Source organism: Chroicocephalus ridibundus, chromosome Z, assembly GCF_963924245.1.
Source record: "Chroicocephalus ridibundus chromosome Z, bChrRid1.1, whole genome shotgun sequence".
In the NCBI taxonomy this organism is placed as follows: Eukaryota; Metazoa; Chordata; class Aves; order Charadriiformes; family Laridae; genus Chroicocephalus; species Chroicocephalus ridibundus.
In genome coordinates, this window is record NC_086316.1 from 75789221 (window position 1) to 75804737 (window position 15517).

Here is a 15517-nt window from a genome sequence, read left to right on the forward strand (position 1 = left end):
GGGGCGGTGAGTCTGCCCCGTGTCACAGCCCCCCCGGTGCCCCACGGCTGAAGTGTTTCTCAGCAGCCATTTCGCGGGGGGCAACTGCCCCACACCCCACCGTGTCCTGCGCCTGCCGACGGCTACAGCACCGCCATTTCCCAGCTTTGCTGCGTGGGAGTGTGGGGGCCCCGTGGGACACCCTGGGAGGGGGACAGCCCGGGGGAGGCCGTGTCCGTGGGGTCTGGGGGGCCATGTCCATGGGGCTGGGATGGGCCGTGTCTGTGGGGACAGGGGGACTGTGTCCCGGGGTCTGGCGTGTGCCGTCTCCGTGGGCTTCTGGGGCACCGGGTCCAGGGGACTGGGGGGGGCCGTGGAGCCGGGGGGTGCCATGGGCGTGGGTCGCGGGGAGCCGTGTCCATGGGTCCCGGGGGTGCCGTGCCCGTGGGGCCGGGGGGGGGGCCGTGTCCGTGGGGCAGAGGGGCTCTGTATCCAGGGCTCCGGGGGGGCCGTGCCCGTGGGGTCGGGGGGGGGCCGTGTCCGTGGGGCAGAGGCACGGGGTCGCGGCGACGGCAGCCCCCGCCCCGGCCCAGTTCCCATTCAGGCCCCGCCCCTCCCGCTGCGCCGGCCAATGAGGAGCCGCTTCTCCTGGGACCGCCCCCTCCCCGCTGTCATCACACACCCGCACGTGGAGGGGGCGGGGAGAGGGCGGGATCTCGGCGCTGTGCGTCACCGTCTGGCCGCCCGCCTATTGGCCGCTGCGCCACACCGCTGGCCTAGCCCCGCGCCCTGCCCCGCCCAGCCTACCAATCAGCGCCGGGGAGGTGGGCCGCGGGGGGCGTGGCCTCGCCGCCACCCGGAAGGAGCCGCGCAGCACTCGGGGCCGCGGCGGTCGTGGTGGCGGAGGGGGCGCTGGTGGGTCCGGCCGGGCCGCGACGGGCAGGGCCGGGCACCGGGGGGGAGCGGAGCGGAGCGGGCTGCCTCTCCGGCGCGGGAGAGGTTAGTGCGGACCCGGTTCCAGAAGGTTCGGGGCGAGGGGGGCTGTGGGGTTAGGGCGTCCCGGGGCTGGGGGGGGCCGCGGCCGGGTGGTACCGGGGAGGCCGTGGCCGGGATGGGGGTTGTGAGCCGGGGGGGGACCATGAGCCGGGGGGGCTGTGGCTGGGACCTGCGGGGGGTGCTGGGACCGGGGGAGGCTGTTGGGGGGGTGGCCCCGGGGGGTGCTGTTCTTCCCCCCCACCCCATACCCTCCCAGGCACCCGTGCCCGGGGGAGCCGGGCGGTGGTGGAGGCCTGGAGATGTCGTGTCGTGTCCCGGCCACAGCAGAAGGACCCGTCAGGGAGACATTTTCCCAGGCCAAATCAGCAGCTGGAGGCCTGGTGGGGGTTTCAAGCGTTTTGCTATAGCCGAGGCACCCGATTTGTACAGAAACCTCATGGGCGGTGCGCCGCGTCCTCTTGGCCGTCCCCGATGTCACGGTTAGAGAGCTGCTGTGCGCTAGGGAAGGCGGGGGGGATGGCTGCGTGATGGCAGCCGGGGCTGTGGGCTCATTCACCACCCACCTGTGAACGTGACCCCTCCGGTGGCATGTACGAGGGGCATCAGCTTATCTCTGGGGCTGCCAGCCTTCTTTTAGTTTTTTAAGGAAGGAGGTGGAGTTTGCTGCTGCTGTGGAAAGTGAATGGTAGAGGAATGCTGTGCTGTGTCTTAGGGTATTCTAAAATTCACTTCCGCTCGGTGCCTTTTTAAAAAGCATCACACGAGCAAAGAGCTGCTCGCGGCCCTGGCCTCCTCTGCCTGAATTGTCTCCATTATTCTTAGAAACGATGGCAAGCTGTGACCTTGTGGAGGGTGTAGCAGGGTTGAACCCTGACACAAAGGCGAGTCTCGGCAAACTTGGTAACGCATGCAGAGGGTGAACGAGGCCTGGCAGGTGAAACAGGAGAAAACTCCCAGTGTGATAATTGGTACTAGAGTTACTTTTGTATGGGCTCTGCTTTAAAAAGGGGTCGAGGATCGGGAGAGTTAAGTCATCCTGTAAAGCCTCGTCACCGCCTTATTTTACAGCAGCAATTCACATGGTGCGGGTCTTGGCATGAGTGAGCAGCAGAACCCTGGAAGGGACTACATGTCCCAGCATGCAGCTCCCGTTTGGGCATGGTGGCGGGCTGGGCTCTGCAGCCTCCTGGCAGCTCTGCCTGGGCTGAGGGCAGAGCAGCGCTGGGAGACGGATGGGCAGGGGGGTTGTACAGTGTTTGGGTTAGTGGGACACAGCTGCTGCGGCGTCTCTTGCAGAGGAGGCAGCACCAGGCGTCGCTTCATCTGTAGCAGCTGCTTCCCATAGTGTTTTGCCAGGTTCCTGCTGGCTCTTGTGGGGCCTTGACACATCTGTCCCCGTGGACCTTGGTGTGGCCAGCATGTGTGGGGACAGCAGAGCCCTCCTGTCACCCCAGCTATAGATTTGTGGTCCTTGGGGAGCCGGGTTTGCAGTCAGAGCTCCAGCCTGTGAGTGGGGCAGGGATGAGGCCGTTTCGGCTCTGCCGCTCACCTTGTTTCTGTTCCCCGTGCGAGCGGTTTCTTACCCACCACCTGAAGGAAAGCTGGTGAGGTCACCCTGCGCTGACGCTGGGGACCCTGCTGTTGGGGGCACAACTTGCTGAGGGGCTCCCCGACTCTGCCACCTTTGCAGCAAGCTGGGCAGAGCAGCTCTCCATGCTCTGTTCTTCACATCTGCCCTCTCTGCAGAAATGGAATTTAGGGAGTAACATATCACTTTAGTTTTACTGGTAGGGTTGCTCTTTCACTCCTGGTCGCTTCCTCCAAGGCAGGTGAAGCACCCAGACTGTACATCCTCCCTCTGCTGTGATGCTGAGCTTTCCCAGACCCTGTTCCCTTGGCAGTTTCAGGTCTTCTGCAGAGCAGGAGGAGGAAAGGAAGTTCCCTCCCTGGGCTCAAGTGACCTCTGAGGGCAGAGAAGCACATCTGTGCCACTGGCCTTCCTCCTTGCTGCCTGCTACCAGCTGCTTGCCCTGGCACGTGTCTGCACGGCCACGTTGAGTAGAAGAGGGCAGAGGCACCCTGACCGTCCCCACTGCTTCTGGGTCTGAGGGTGGTTCAAGTGGAATAGTTACTGATCTGACTCTTTAAAATCAATGACTCGTGACTCTTCCTGAGGCCTTTACCTGCCCTTGCTGCGCTGGGCCTGTCCGTGCTTGTCCCCTTCTAGATTTGGTAGGCACCATCCTGTGCTGTGTGGAAATGCACAGCGCCCGGGGCCCAGGATGCTTCCTGGATGCAGAACAAGAAAACATGTCGTTTGTGGGTACGCGGCCACAGATGTGAAAGGAAAAAGTGAGGCGGTGTTGTTTAGAAAAGTGGTGTCTTCAGCGTGCTGCCAGTGTAGCTGTAATCAAATTATCGGAGGCCTCCATGGCTGGAGGAATTAACGAGTCAGGTTTGAAGCAGGACAGGTGTGAGGCGCAACACGGGAGAAATCACGAAGGGGGCCATTTGAATGTTAACAGATGGTTTGTGGGGAGGGTGTCGTCGTGGGTTACTTGGCAGTGAGAGTCCCCCTTGGGAGGGTTTTGCCTGATGGCTCTCCACCATGCATCACGCCTGGGGACCCCCTTCCTCCAGTGGGTTGTGTGGGTCCCTGCGACCTGCTCATGCCATCGCATGTTTCTGATCCTTCTTTCTGTCTGCAGCGCCTGGCAGCACTGCTTCCTGGAGCCTGTTTTCTGACCATCTTTCTTCCTTTGTTTTTCCATTTTGCTTCTGCTCGTGAGCCAGTGAGCCGTGTGAATATAATCTCTAAAGAACTTGGTCTCACAAAGTTTGAGGTTTGCTTCAAAAGCAATTTTTTTTTTTTACAGGGGAGTGTCCTTGCAAATATCTTGCACTCCCTCTGCCTTTGCTCCTCTCTTTTGTGAATGCCCAGCTGCCAATTAACATGTTTTCCCCCTGTTTCTGTTGGTGTCCTCAGCTGGTTGTGAATCCTGAATGAAGAGCAGCTGAGCTCACATGCTCTGCATTTCAGAGAGCTTTTTCAGGACTGGCCAGTGGTTTGCAGTCATACTCGCCTGTATTGTGGCCTGGACAACCCCTCAGCTAAGCAGCGTGATGGCAGAACAATACTTGGATGGGAAACCTTCAAAGGAGTCCTGTGTACTGCAAAAAGTGCAGTTAGCAATTCAGCTGGAAGTGCTTTTTAGTAACGAAGCCATGTCGCGGGCCAGGGCTGATGTCAACCCTATGATTCTTCCTGTTCAAAGTGAACAAAGATGCAAAACCCTTTATGCAAGAGCTGAGGTGATAATCCAGATCTCCTGGCTGCAGACTGTTTGGGGTAATTGCATGCTTCCTGGGGAGTGTTTCCAACCCGTCCCTGTCAGATACATCGCCGTCGCTTCCTGTGCTGCAGCAGTATGTGGGTGGCAGCACTTCAGCCATGTCCAAAGCAATTCTTGTCACTGCTTAGGCTTAGAGCCTTTCGAGCCTTCTCTGAAAGATACTGTGGTAGAGCAGGGAATTGGTGGAGGGTTTTAAGTATATGGATGTTTACGTATGCACACACTACATTTACTGGGGCTTGTTCTGCTTCTAAGCTCTCCAAATACATAGCCTGGTGACTAGCTGGTACAGCTTCCAGACGGGACCTCTCCTGGCACGCCGGTGGAGGTTTACCTGCTAGCTGTGTAGGTGCAGGTGACATTAAGCACAAACTCTCTGTGCCCTCCTGCCTGCTTTAAGGCCCGGTGCACCGGTAAGCTGGTGTGGGGGTGCCTCCCCACATGACCGGTTAAAGGCTGTGCTCCTGGGGCACTGGCAGCGTGGCTGCCTGCGGTGCTCTGCTCGCTGCTGCAGCTTTGGTTGTACTGCAGGGTGGTAGCCCCCATGCAGGAGGACAAGCTGTGGTGCAGGGACGGACCCTACACAGCATTTGCTCATCATGCCTGAGGCCAGGGGAACATCAGACCTGGTTTTGGGGAGGCTGACGTTGTCCCGGCTTTCAGGACCTGCTGGGCATGAGGACCTAGCCCCCACACAGTGCGATCTCCTGTAGTCTGTAATTACAGCACTGGGAGCCCGGGGAGGAGTCTTAAACAACGTCTTTGTGATGGTGTTGGCAGGCCTCTCGGAGATTTCTATTAAGCAGTTGTCGTTTTCCCCCCTTCGCTGTAGCCTGGGAAACGCTGCAGTGTTGGATTTAGCTTGGTCTGTTTGGGTTGCTGGGAGCAGTGTCTCCCCGCAGCGGAGTTTGGCCCTCCCTCCCCTGTCTCCACGTCCCCACCGGGTGGTTTAGTGGGTGGCCTGGGGGGACCACAGCCAGAGCCTGTTCTTGCGGATGAACCATGTGCCAAAGCACCCACTCGAGTACCGGCAAAGCCTGTGTGGTGGAGCAACATACAGCTGCACGGGTGGAGGAGAACAAAGCCACAGGCACAGAAAGGAACTGACTTCCCACTGAAATCTGTGGAGGGAGGTGGTGGGAGCGACCTTATCAGCCCTCTCTGGGGAACCAACTGTGCACCCACCCGGAGCCATGCAGGGAAATGGGGTGATAACTGGAGCCCCAGGAGGGAGCCAGGGCTGTAGCTGCAGGGCTGGCCTGGGGACTGGTAAAAGGCATGGCAGGAGCTTGAAGGTGCTCAGGGTCTCTCGTTTCTGTGCATAGGGCACAAACTTGCTTGGCTTGGACAAGCAGTTACTGCCTGCCCAGTGTTTGGAGGGTGTTCTTGCATGGGCAGGGTATTTGCCAGCTGAGATGAATGTGTGTCTGTGCACTTGTCTTTCCAGGTGACCCAAGACAGCCAGAACAAGCAACCCAAAGTCCAGCCTGTGGATGCTGACAGCTTCCTTTCCTGTCTGCTCCAGCCCTACACCAAGGTTAGCACTCGTTAAACCATCACCGGTTTCTCTTCCTTCACCAGGGCTGTACGAAGAAGCTGGGGAACCCCGTGCTCTCCTGCCCTTGGCCTGTAGGGACAGCTCTGTAGAGTAGGTGTCACCCAGGTGAGGTGCTCCTGCAGCCCGGGCTTGCTAGGTGCTCCTGCCTCCCACCTTGCTGTCAGTGTGGCGAAGGAGCCTGGATGTGCGCAGCCGGTGCTGTTAAGACCGTCGGACCCTGCACACAGTTGTCGGGAGCTCAAGGGCAGTGTGTTTGGGAACTTGCAGTCTGTGGTGCTTGCTGCACTCGTCCTTCTGCCTACCAGCAGTATTGAACGGCAGTATTTCCCAGGTGCTGGTCTCTGCTGCTGTCTGTCCTTCACCTGAGCAAACAGAGCTGAGACTTCACCCAGAGCTCATGGCAGACGTGATCCTGCCTTCTCTCAGAAACAGTTGAGCCTCGCCTGCATTCTCCCAGGATTTTGTAGCTCGAGGATGCCCTTGTCCATGGTGTATGAGGCTTAGAGTGATAGCTAAGCGTTTTGGGAGGACTGGTAGTCTTTGTATTGCCACTGTCAAGAAATGTGAAGGTCAGGCCCTTGCTGCTCTGAGGTAAGCAGTGGGCTGAGATGGCTGTGGGCTTCCCTCCCCGTCCCTGTGCCTGGATGCTTGCACGCCTGCCTGGGATCCAGCAGTGCCTGCCCCTCCTGCACGGTGTGCTCTCACCGGGAAGGGAGCACTCATCAGCACTGTGCCTCTGGGGGTGGAGGCCAAGCCATTCTCTCACTCCAGAGCTCAGGCATGATTTGGCCAAGAGAGGTTACATGGGGAAGCCATTACGTGTCTGCCCAGGCTGTGTGGCTCTTCCTCTGAAGTGTCTGCCAGGGAAGTTTGGGGCCAGTCCAGAGGCAGTTGGAGACTGGGCCATCTCATCCTTCAGCCTGATGCTGAAGTGGTACCCACAGTGAGTGAGGCAGGGGTAGATTCACCTAGGAAGTTAAAAGGAAAGAAGGAAGAAGTCCTTAGCTCACGTCAGTGCTGTGTGCTGTGGACTGCCAGTAATACAATGCAGCGGCAGCGAGCAGACCCTTTATCCAGCTGAGCTGTAACAATCACTAATACCTGCTTGTTATGGTTTGAAAAAACCATAGCAATTTATTGTCATTTAGACAATTATTCTATCACCCAACGACCCTTCCCCACCCAGGAAGGGGAAGCGGGGAAAACAAGGAAACACAAGGGTTGAAATATAAATAGATATAATAGGATAAGACTAATTGACAATAATAATAAGGAACCAGTAGTGATTCCAATACTAATATAAGATATATAAGAATTATACTCAGCCAATTCTATCATCAGGAAGCTGTGCACTCCCTGCAGTGGACAGCAAATGTCAGACGCTGCGACAGCTACGGCTTTGGGGGGAAGAGAAGAGCTCAGGGGTCTTGCACTGGGGCCAGAAGTTCTCTGGACCACTGCCATCAAGGGAGAGCGAAAAAATGCAGAAAACTTTCTAATTTATATTGAATGTGATGTTCATGGTATGAAAATAATCCTGCTGGCCAGTTTGTGTCAAGTGCCCAGGGCTCACTCCTGCTCATCCCTGCACCTGGCAAGGCTTGAAAACACCGAGACCTTGAATCCCACAGAGATAGCTGGCTATCAAGTAAATATTTTCACAAATTCACACACTAGAGTCTTCCAAAAGCGCAGTTTTCCCAAGCATTAGAAGATAAATGAGTCCGCTGTTGCTGAAACTAGGACACTGCTCCATGCTGGGGTCTTATATCTCTCGGTGATGGAAAAGAGACACTTCATGCGGCTAAGACCAGAAAACAGGTTTGCCCTTGCTTCTGCTGGAGCTGCTTGCAGTTCCCAGTGCACCAAGCTCACAGCATCCTCTCAGGGCTCCCCTGCCTTTTGAAAAAAGGCATTTTAACACAAGGCTCACAGTGTCAAATCCACTTTTTCCCCCCTCACCCCCTCTTGCTGACCAAATGGTTTGATAGCTCCAGGGACAGCAAATCTGCCATATACGTGTAATGCAGCAGCTTCTCCCATTACTTGGTCATAGCGTGAACCTCTTCTCTCTGGTTTGGATACCACCCAACCCATGTGACATTAGTTAACTTGTATTTGGACTGAATTAAACATGTTAGTTCAGTTTAGTGCAGCTGGCAGTAATCTGGAAGCCAGTACAGCTTGCAGACCCTCAGACAGACTTGCAGTGCCTCTGTTGGGAGTGCTTTCCTGGCAAACTCAAAAGACGGGGCAAAGTGGAGGTTATATCTTCAACAGAAAGTGGTCAGCGTAATGTCCTCCAGCTTGCTGTTAGCATGTGTGGGCTGCCTTTGCCCCTTGGTATTACCAGATGATCTAGGAGAAGGTCTTTCCATTGGAATACCCAAGAAAATGCTGACCTTCCCCTTCAGAGATGGGGCCCTGAGTTCCTCGTGAGTATTGGCACTGGAGTTATGCGAGGAATCCCCTCTTTGCTCTACCATCTCTGTTGCAATTAGGTCGGGCATTCAAAGATCCTGTTCATGGGAGTGTTGGGACAGCTGGATCCTTGTTTGGTTCTCGCTGCTCCCGAGAATGGAGCAGAGGATCATCTGCTGGGGCTAATTTTAGGTCTCTGAATATTGCCGGTGTCCCTCTGAGCCCCTATTTGTGTGTGATCCTGTGGCTCCCTGCTAAGAGCCATGCAAGAGTCCCATATCCTTGTGTGCAAAGGTTTTGCTGGGGCACAGTGTCCCAGGGATTAGGAAGAACTTTGAATTCCTCACTTACCTAAAGCATCTAAGCCATATCAGATGTGTGTGTGACCCCGTTTTTTTTAGCACCGAGCACCCTTTGGACCTTGCTTTGTGGGTGCCCACGTGTTGTGTGGTGGCGAGCAGGCTGACGCTTCCCAGCCTTTCCCTGCCAGAAACGCAGCCTCCCTCCGGTTTGCAGGAGTCGGTCCCTGTTGTCTCGGGTGGGCGCATGTGGTGCAGAAAACAGTCTCCGTGAAGCCTCTGGATGTGGAAATGCTCCAAAGCCCACAGCTGAGTGGGAGGAGAGTCCAGCTCTGGCCCTCTCTGTATGGGTGGATGGCTGCTTGGCATCTGCCGCTGCCATCCCCTAGCCCAGCGCAGCACAGGGTGAGGCCGCCCGGCCTCTCCCTTGTTTGTACACCCAAGACTTTTGGCCTCTCTGCACTTTTTGGTTTCCACTTGCTCAGGTGATCCTTTTATTTTTTTTTTTTTTTTTTTCATCAGCGCCGAGCTTAGTGCTGAGGTTTGCTCAGTTTCGTGTTGAGGCAAGATGTGTCTCTGCAGTTTTGGCCCATCTTTATTTTTAGCCAGTGTTAGACATGGTTGATGGTATCAGAAGGAAGTTGCACGGTCTCCTGAGCTCCGTGACTCATCCTGGATCAGGACCGAGGCTTCGCTAGTTCTGCTATAACCCTCAAGTGATGTAACCAGTTGTGGTGGGTCTTACTGGATCTGGGGAAGGGCAGAGTGCAGAGGGAAGCAGAGCTTTCAGAAGTTGGTTTTTATCCATTCTGTTAAGATGTTAAATTAATTCATTGAAAGACATTGGCAGGTATCACACCTGAGCATGGTTCAGCAGTGTCCTTTATCTTCTCCTTCCATGTTGTGTCCCCGTGGGAGAGGTGATCGGGAGAGGAGCTCTGCTTACATGCCGGGTTGGGTGACTGTTTAGTGGCACATAGCAACGATAGACAACAGTTTTTAGGACAGGAAATAAAGCAGGATCCTGTCTCTGGTTCAAGCCACAGCAAGGTTCAGTGCAGCAAGGCAGAATTGCCTGAAGTGGAAATGGGCTGGGACTGGAGAGCAGACACTTGGGAGATGCCTGCCAGGCTGCAGCAAGAGCCTGGGACCTCCATTTCCATCAAACCTGGTGCTTCCACAAGGTAGAAAGAGCTCATTGGGCTTTCTGACATGCAGGCAGCCAGTTGTGCCGGTCGGGGCAGGGGCTGCATGTCACCATCTTGGGACAGGCAGAGATGTTGAAGCATCTGTGCCTGCCACAGCACGACCTGGGGTGCAGCTGGAGAGGACTCTGCACCCCAGGTCTGGCTGCCTGGCTCTCCCGTGTCACGCCTTAGGACTGGGCACGGTGGGGTGTGATGCACCCGGGTCTGGACCATGCGCCTTGCCTGTGAAGCAGCTGGGGATGACGGCTGGTGGGGGTGGGCTTCCACCTCTGCCCCCCTTTCCTTCCTCAGGGTGATGAACAGCCCTTTAAGAGCATGTTGAGGTTTTTGGGTGTTGTGCAGCGCGTTTCACGTGTGGGGCGGCGGGGAGGGGACAGCAAGCCTTGGGGGAGCAGAGACAAAGGAGGGAGGCAGGGGGACATGCTTGGGGGGATTGCTATGGCAACTCGCCGCTGACAGCATCTCCCGCACTGTGCTTTCCGCAGCACAAGGTGGAGGAGCAGCTGGGGCAGCCGTGCAGCTTGCTGCAGCCCTCCATGCAGCCCTGTCCCAGCAGTGCCACGGGCTCGGCACCTCTGGGCTCCTGCATGACGATCTAGCATCCGGAGCCATTCTCCTCGGGCAGCAGCCTCGGGGTGGGTGGCCAGGGATGTTTTGTCCAGCTTCTCCCCTCTTTCGCCCCTCTCCGTGGAACGGGCAGGCAGCTCCTCTTTGCAGACCTTTTCTGTTTGAAGCCTTGAGCTGCAGAGCAGGCCCAGCCAGAAAGAAACCAGTCTACTGAGCGCTCTCACTGTCCCACGGAGGAAAGCAAGTCATTCTGCTGCCCTTGCTTATCCTCGGTTAATCAATGTAAGTGGCTCCAGCCATGCCTGCGTCTTCCCAGGATGCCTGGCCCTGCACCATGCCGTCCACCTCACACATCCAGTTTGCCTTTCTCCAGGGTATCTGTACTCTGATGGAGAGCAGACGCTTTGGTGAGCCCTCCGATGCTTTGGTGAGCCCTCCGATGCTTTGGTGAGCCCTCCGATGCTTTGGTGAGCCCTCCGATGCTTTGGTGAGCCCTCCGATGCTTTGGTGAGCCCTCCGATGCTTTGGTGAGCCCTCCGATGCTTTGGTGAGCCCTCCGATGCTTTGGTGAGCCCTCCGATGCTTTGGTGAGCCCTCCGATGCTTTGGTGAGCCCTCCGATGCTTTGGTGAGCCCTCCGATGCTTTGGTGAGCCCTCCGATGCTTTGGTGAGCCCTCCGATGCTTTGGTGAGCCCTCCGATGCTTTGGTGAGCCCTCCGATACGGTCTGAGACCATCCTCTGGGGCAGGTAAAGGAGACGTTAAATGTTTCTGAAGCTGCCTTTGGGCAGGCCCCTTGCCAGATGCTGGTAGAAAGCTGGCTCCTCTTGCTGAAGGAAGCAGGGAACATCATGCCGCTTTCTGCGCAGAGAGAACAGGTCAGGAAGCCGTCACCAGCCTGGCCATAATGTGAGCGTGACTGAGACCTGACCCGTCCTCCATGATGTGCCTAAAGTCCTGGATGTGAGCCAGGGGGAAGGGACCGGCTGGCAGCAAGCACAGCTCGCCCATCTCAACATGGGTGGCTGCGTGAGCTGTGAACCTCTCTCATTACACCTCGCAAAGGTCAGCGCTCGCAGGGAGCTACAACGCCCTGCCCACAGCTCTGTGCCCAGCCCAGAAGGAGAGGGGAAGGAGCCTGCCCCACCACCTTTGGAGGATGCTCTGAGGTCAGGTGTGTGGCGTCGCTGTGGGGTGGCACACGCTGCTGTAATGCCTGTGGCCAGGGTTTGTCTGGGACTAGGCAGAACCAGAGTGGAGAGGATGCTTGTCCATGAGCTGCCCAAAGAGCCCTGTGCTCACAACTGTCATGATCCTTGCCTGAGCTGTGACCACTCCATCCAGCTCTGAACCAGGATACAAGCTTCAGAAACTCCCCTGAAAACCATTTCACCATTTCCAATCTGCTGTACCATCCGTCTCCGATTTAGGGTGAGTACAAGATCTATGCAGACTGCCCAATGCCGTCCGCTGTACAGTTCCACGCATCTTAAAACTCGCAAATGGGCTAGACTTGTTTGTAAAATGTCCACTGGACTCCAGAGCCTAGTGTTCCCCAGGGAGAGCAAACAAGGGTGTGGGAGCTGGAGCGTGGAGCCTCTGAGAAAGCCGCCTGCGGCAGACAGCAGTGCGCTTCCCCCCTCCTGCTTCTGACAGGTTCCTTCGCTTTTCAGAGGGGAACAGCTTGCTCTGCGCTGGCTGCTGGAGCTTCCTTCCCACGGAGGAAGGTGGGACGAAGGTACCTGACACTGAAGGCAGTTTCAGGTCAGCAGCTCTAACGCTGCTATTTGTGTATATGACCCTTCAGCACTTGGTGCGAGAATTGGGGTTACGGTATATTATGGGTGCAGATGATGGTGGAGCATGGTCAGAATCCATGGAGCCAAACCATAGTTCCCTTTCACAGCCTGTTGTTTCTGATCTTTCCTCCAGACTGAGGCCCCAGGCCCCTGTGCTGTGAAATACCATGGTGCAGAGCCCAGCAGATAAGGGTCTGGGTTATGTGTATGTGTTGGGCTGTGAATTGCCTGTTTCTAGGACAGAGGATGTTTTCCCTGTTGCCATTTGTGCAGCACCTCGCTTGCTGACATCCTTGCCTAAGACTCCTGGGTGCTGTGACCTGATGACTTATAATCATGTAATCTTTGAAGTGCTGCTCCCTCTTTTTCTGTCTTGCCTGTTCATACTACGCATTTTTAAGCACAGCTCAAAGGATCAGAAAAGCCCAAAGGCGGTGGGGTCACATACTCTGCTCCTGATTTGGGGAGGAGTTAAGACAGGCAGCGCTGGAATAAGCATTTAGGGGGAGGCAGCCAAGAGAGATTTCCTCCTGGCTGAGCCGCAGTGCTGAAGTTCGGAAAGTACTTGTGTGGGTTACGTGCTGCTGCGCTTTGCTGCTGCCCTCGCCTTAGGCAAGTCCGGGACGTGCGTACCTGCTACCAGTCAGACGGGGACACCATCCTAAGCAGTGTCACTCTGAAAAAATGGCCAGTGTCCTTTTGGACATCAGGAGCAACCTTAATGCTGCTGCTGCGGAAAGAGCGCTGGGGATGGGTCGTTGGGACGGAGAGGAAGCTTTGGCTCGGTGGGTGTGTCTACCTGCATTCCCTAAATTGTGAGAAGATAGTTGAGGCCAGCAGGGCTGTACAGATTGCCCTGTCTGGAAGATGCATACAGAATAGCTTGCAAGAGCCAGCTCTTTGCTCCACTCAGGCCTGGGGAAAGAAAACGCCTGGTCTCTGTGCACTGGGGTTTCTTGCTGCCAGCCAGCCGTGCTGTAGCTGTGCGGAGGGAGCATAGCGCAGACAGGTTAGCACAGTCACTCCAGGCCTTTCTATACCAGTGTTTGCATTACTGATGAGATTAGCATAGCTGGGCCAGTGGTGGACAAAGAGGGTAATTCTCAAGGTCCTCTCTGCTGTGGCTGCCAGAAAAATAAAGCAGTTAATGGCATCAAGTAGCAGGGCTGAGGTTTGCTTTCAATTCGTCTTCTATGAGCAGCAACAGCTAAAAATATGAGCAGTTTTTGAGGAACTAAAATATTCTCAGACTTTTTGTCTGGGCTGGTCTGCCAGCGTCTCTGCTGGGCTGACAGTCTGGGATCTTAAGGTATTTCCAATGATCTCCTCGCCATGTGATAAATCTGGGCAGAGAGAACACAAAAATCGGTGGCACCCTCAAAGTGTTCCTCTTGCTGCTGTGCCTGTTCCCTCTAACCAAAGGGCTGTTTCCTGGCTTGGATTTGTTGAGGAAACACATTTACAGCTCCTCTCTTTCTCCTGTGCAGCTATCTCCCTGGCAGCTCAGTAGGAATGATTTATTATAGATTACGTCTCTGTTTAATTCTATTTCCCTACAATATCATACTGTTAGAGTAACTGAGCAGAACGCAGTGGTGTTTCCGGAGGAAGGCTGCTATCAGAGGCCACCCCTGTAGCAGGGGCTGGAAGCAAGGAGGAACAGTTTACCAGGAAATGCCTGTGTTCATGTGCTGGTTGCTTTTGGGAACGAAAAGGCATCTCACCCTTGAAAGCTTCCTCACTGCTCGACTACAAACGCCGCTGACGGAGCTGCAGCAGTGAGAATGCTGCCCTCCAGAGCCTGGGAAAGGTCTGACCAAAGTGGTGATCTGGAAAGAAAACTCATATTCTGTCCTTAAGCGAACCTTCAAGTGGGGTTTTTGGAGTGTTTCTTGGTTTGGGGTTTTTTTGGTGGTTGTGGTTGTTTTTTTTTTTTGGTGATGGTTTTTTTTTTGGTCTTTTTTTGCCACCAAAAAGGAAAGGTATTGCTTGTGCAAATCCTTGTAAGGAAAGAGCAGGGAATTTCCTTTGGAGTGAGCCTGCCTGAAACCCGATATGTCTCAGATGTGTGTTAACAGAGAAATGAAAAGATTGTGCCATAAAGTGATAGGGGATAATGAGTTTAATCTACTATTATGTTGTCCTGGGAGATAGAGCTGGGGCAAGGGTATCGGCAATAACGTTATGCTTTGCATGACAACAGCAGCAAATACCACCTGAACACGCTTCCCCCGGGAGCGGTGAAAGGGTCTGTTTTCAGAGAGTCCCCAGGAAGGTGGAGTGAAGCAACCAAGAGACACAGGCCTGCGGAAAGATGCCAGGAGGCTCGCAGATGAGAAGTGCATAATAGCTGTGTGTTTTCGGCAGCTTGAGCTCTGCTTTCCCATTCAATGGCCTGGATGAACCGGACAACGCTGGGCTATTAACCTCGTTGCGATCTTGAGAAATGCAGTCAAGAAACCATAACTTTAATAACATTAGTGAAACATCTGACCTGGAACCTGAATGGACAAAACTTTAGCTTCTCTGCCTACAAGGTAGATAGATGGGTGGTGATTTGCTACTGCACCTGACAGAGGGATTTTAAAGGATGCTGGTGTGGGTGAACGCTGCTGCTGTGGACCTGGTCCTGGAGAGCTTAATTGGTGAGCAGGCCCTCAAAAGGGTTTTTGAAGGTGTGTGGTGAACACAGAGAAGCTGAGGTGAGTACCTGGAAATGTATCAGCTTCTGGAGCTGGACCAGAGAATCCAAGTCTTTAAGAGTCATGTGTTTGAGTAGGTAAAGAATGCAACAACTCGCTCTCAAGGAAGCATCCAGTCTCCTACCAGCCTTTTGGGAGCCAGGGCATTCTTCTGGTTTATAATGCTCTATCTGGGTCTTTATTTTTTTTATTATTATTTTCTTTTTTTCCCTTTGTGGCGTTACCTTTCTTTTCTGGGCCATGCTAAGTAATGTGCATGTGCTGCAGAGCCCTGCAGTTGGGCCAACTTCTGATTCAAGAGAGATGGGAACGGAGGAGGGTTGCTTAGTGCAGGACATGTGGGTACCTTTATCTCTCCCCGTCGCCTGGTTTTTCAGAGTGGGTACCACCCTTGCCCTATTCCCCAGGCTGTGCCCGGTGATGGGGCTGCCCACCGTCTCCCCTTCCCTGGGGCAGGAACAGCATGCTGTGACTTGTTTTGCCCGTGGCCTGGGGAGCAGGGAGGGGTGGAACAGGACCGGAAAGGGGCAGAGGGGAAGTGACAGCAGCTGGTAGGAAATGGCATTTTTGGGTGCTGCAAGGTGGCCCTACCCCATCCTGTCCGCAGAGGTGGTGTTTTGGGGGTGCGGTGGTGCA

At 55.1% G+C, this 15517-nt stretch overlaps 1 protein-coding gene across 4 annotated transcripts in view; it reads left to right on the plus strand.

The window, feature by feature from the left end:
• The first annotated feature begins 863 nt into the window (after positions 1-863).
• Positions 864-15517, plus strand: part of ATOSB (atos homolog B) — a 40305-nt gene continuing 25651 nt past the window's right edge. For 3 of the 4 annotated variants that reach the window (XM_063320693.1, XM_063320694.1, XM_063320689.1), the window contains exons 1-2: positions 864-978; positions 5776-5865. The gene's annotated coding sequence lies outside the window, so the exon portion shown is untranslated. Of the gene's footprint in view, positions 1004-5775; positions 5866-15517 lie in introns of all 4 variants that reach the window. The other variant, XM_063320690.1, reaches the window with a different exon arrangement.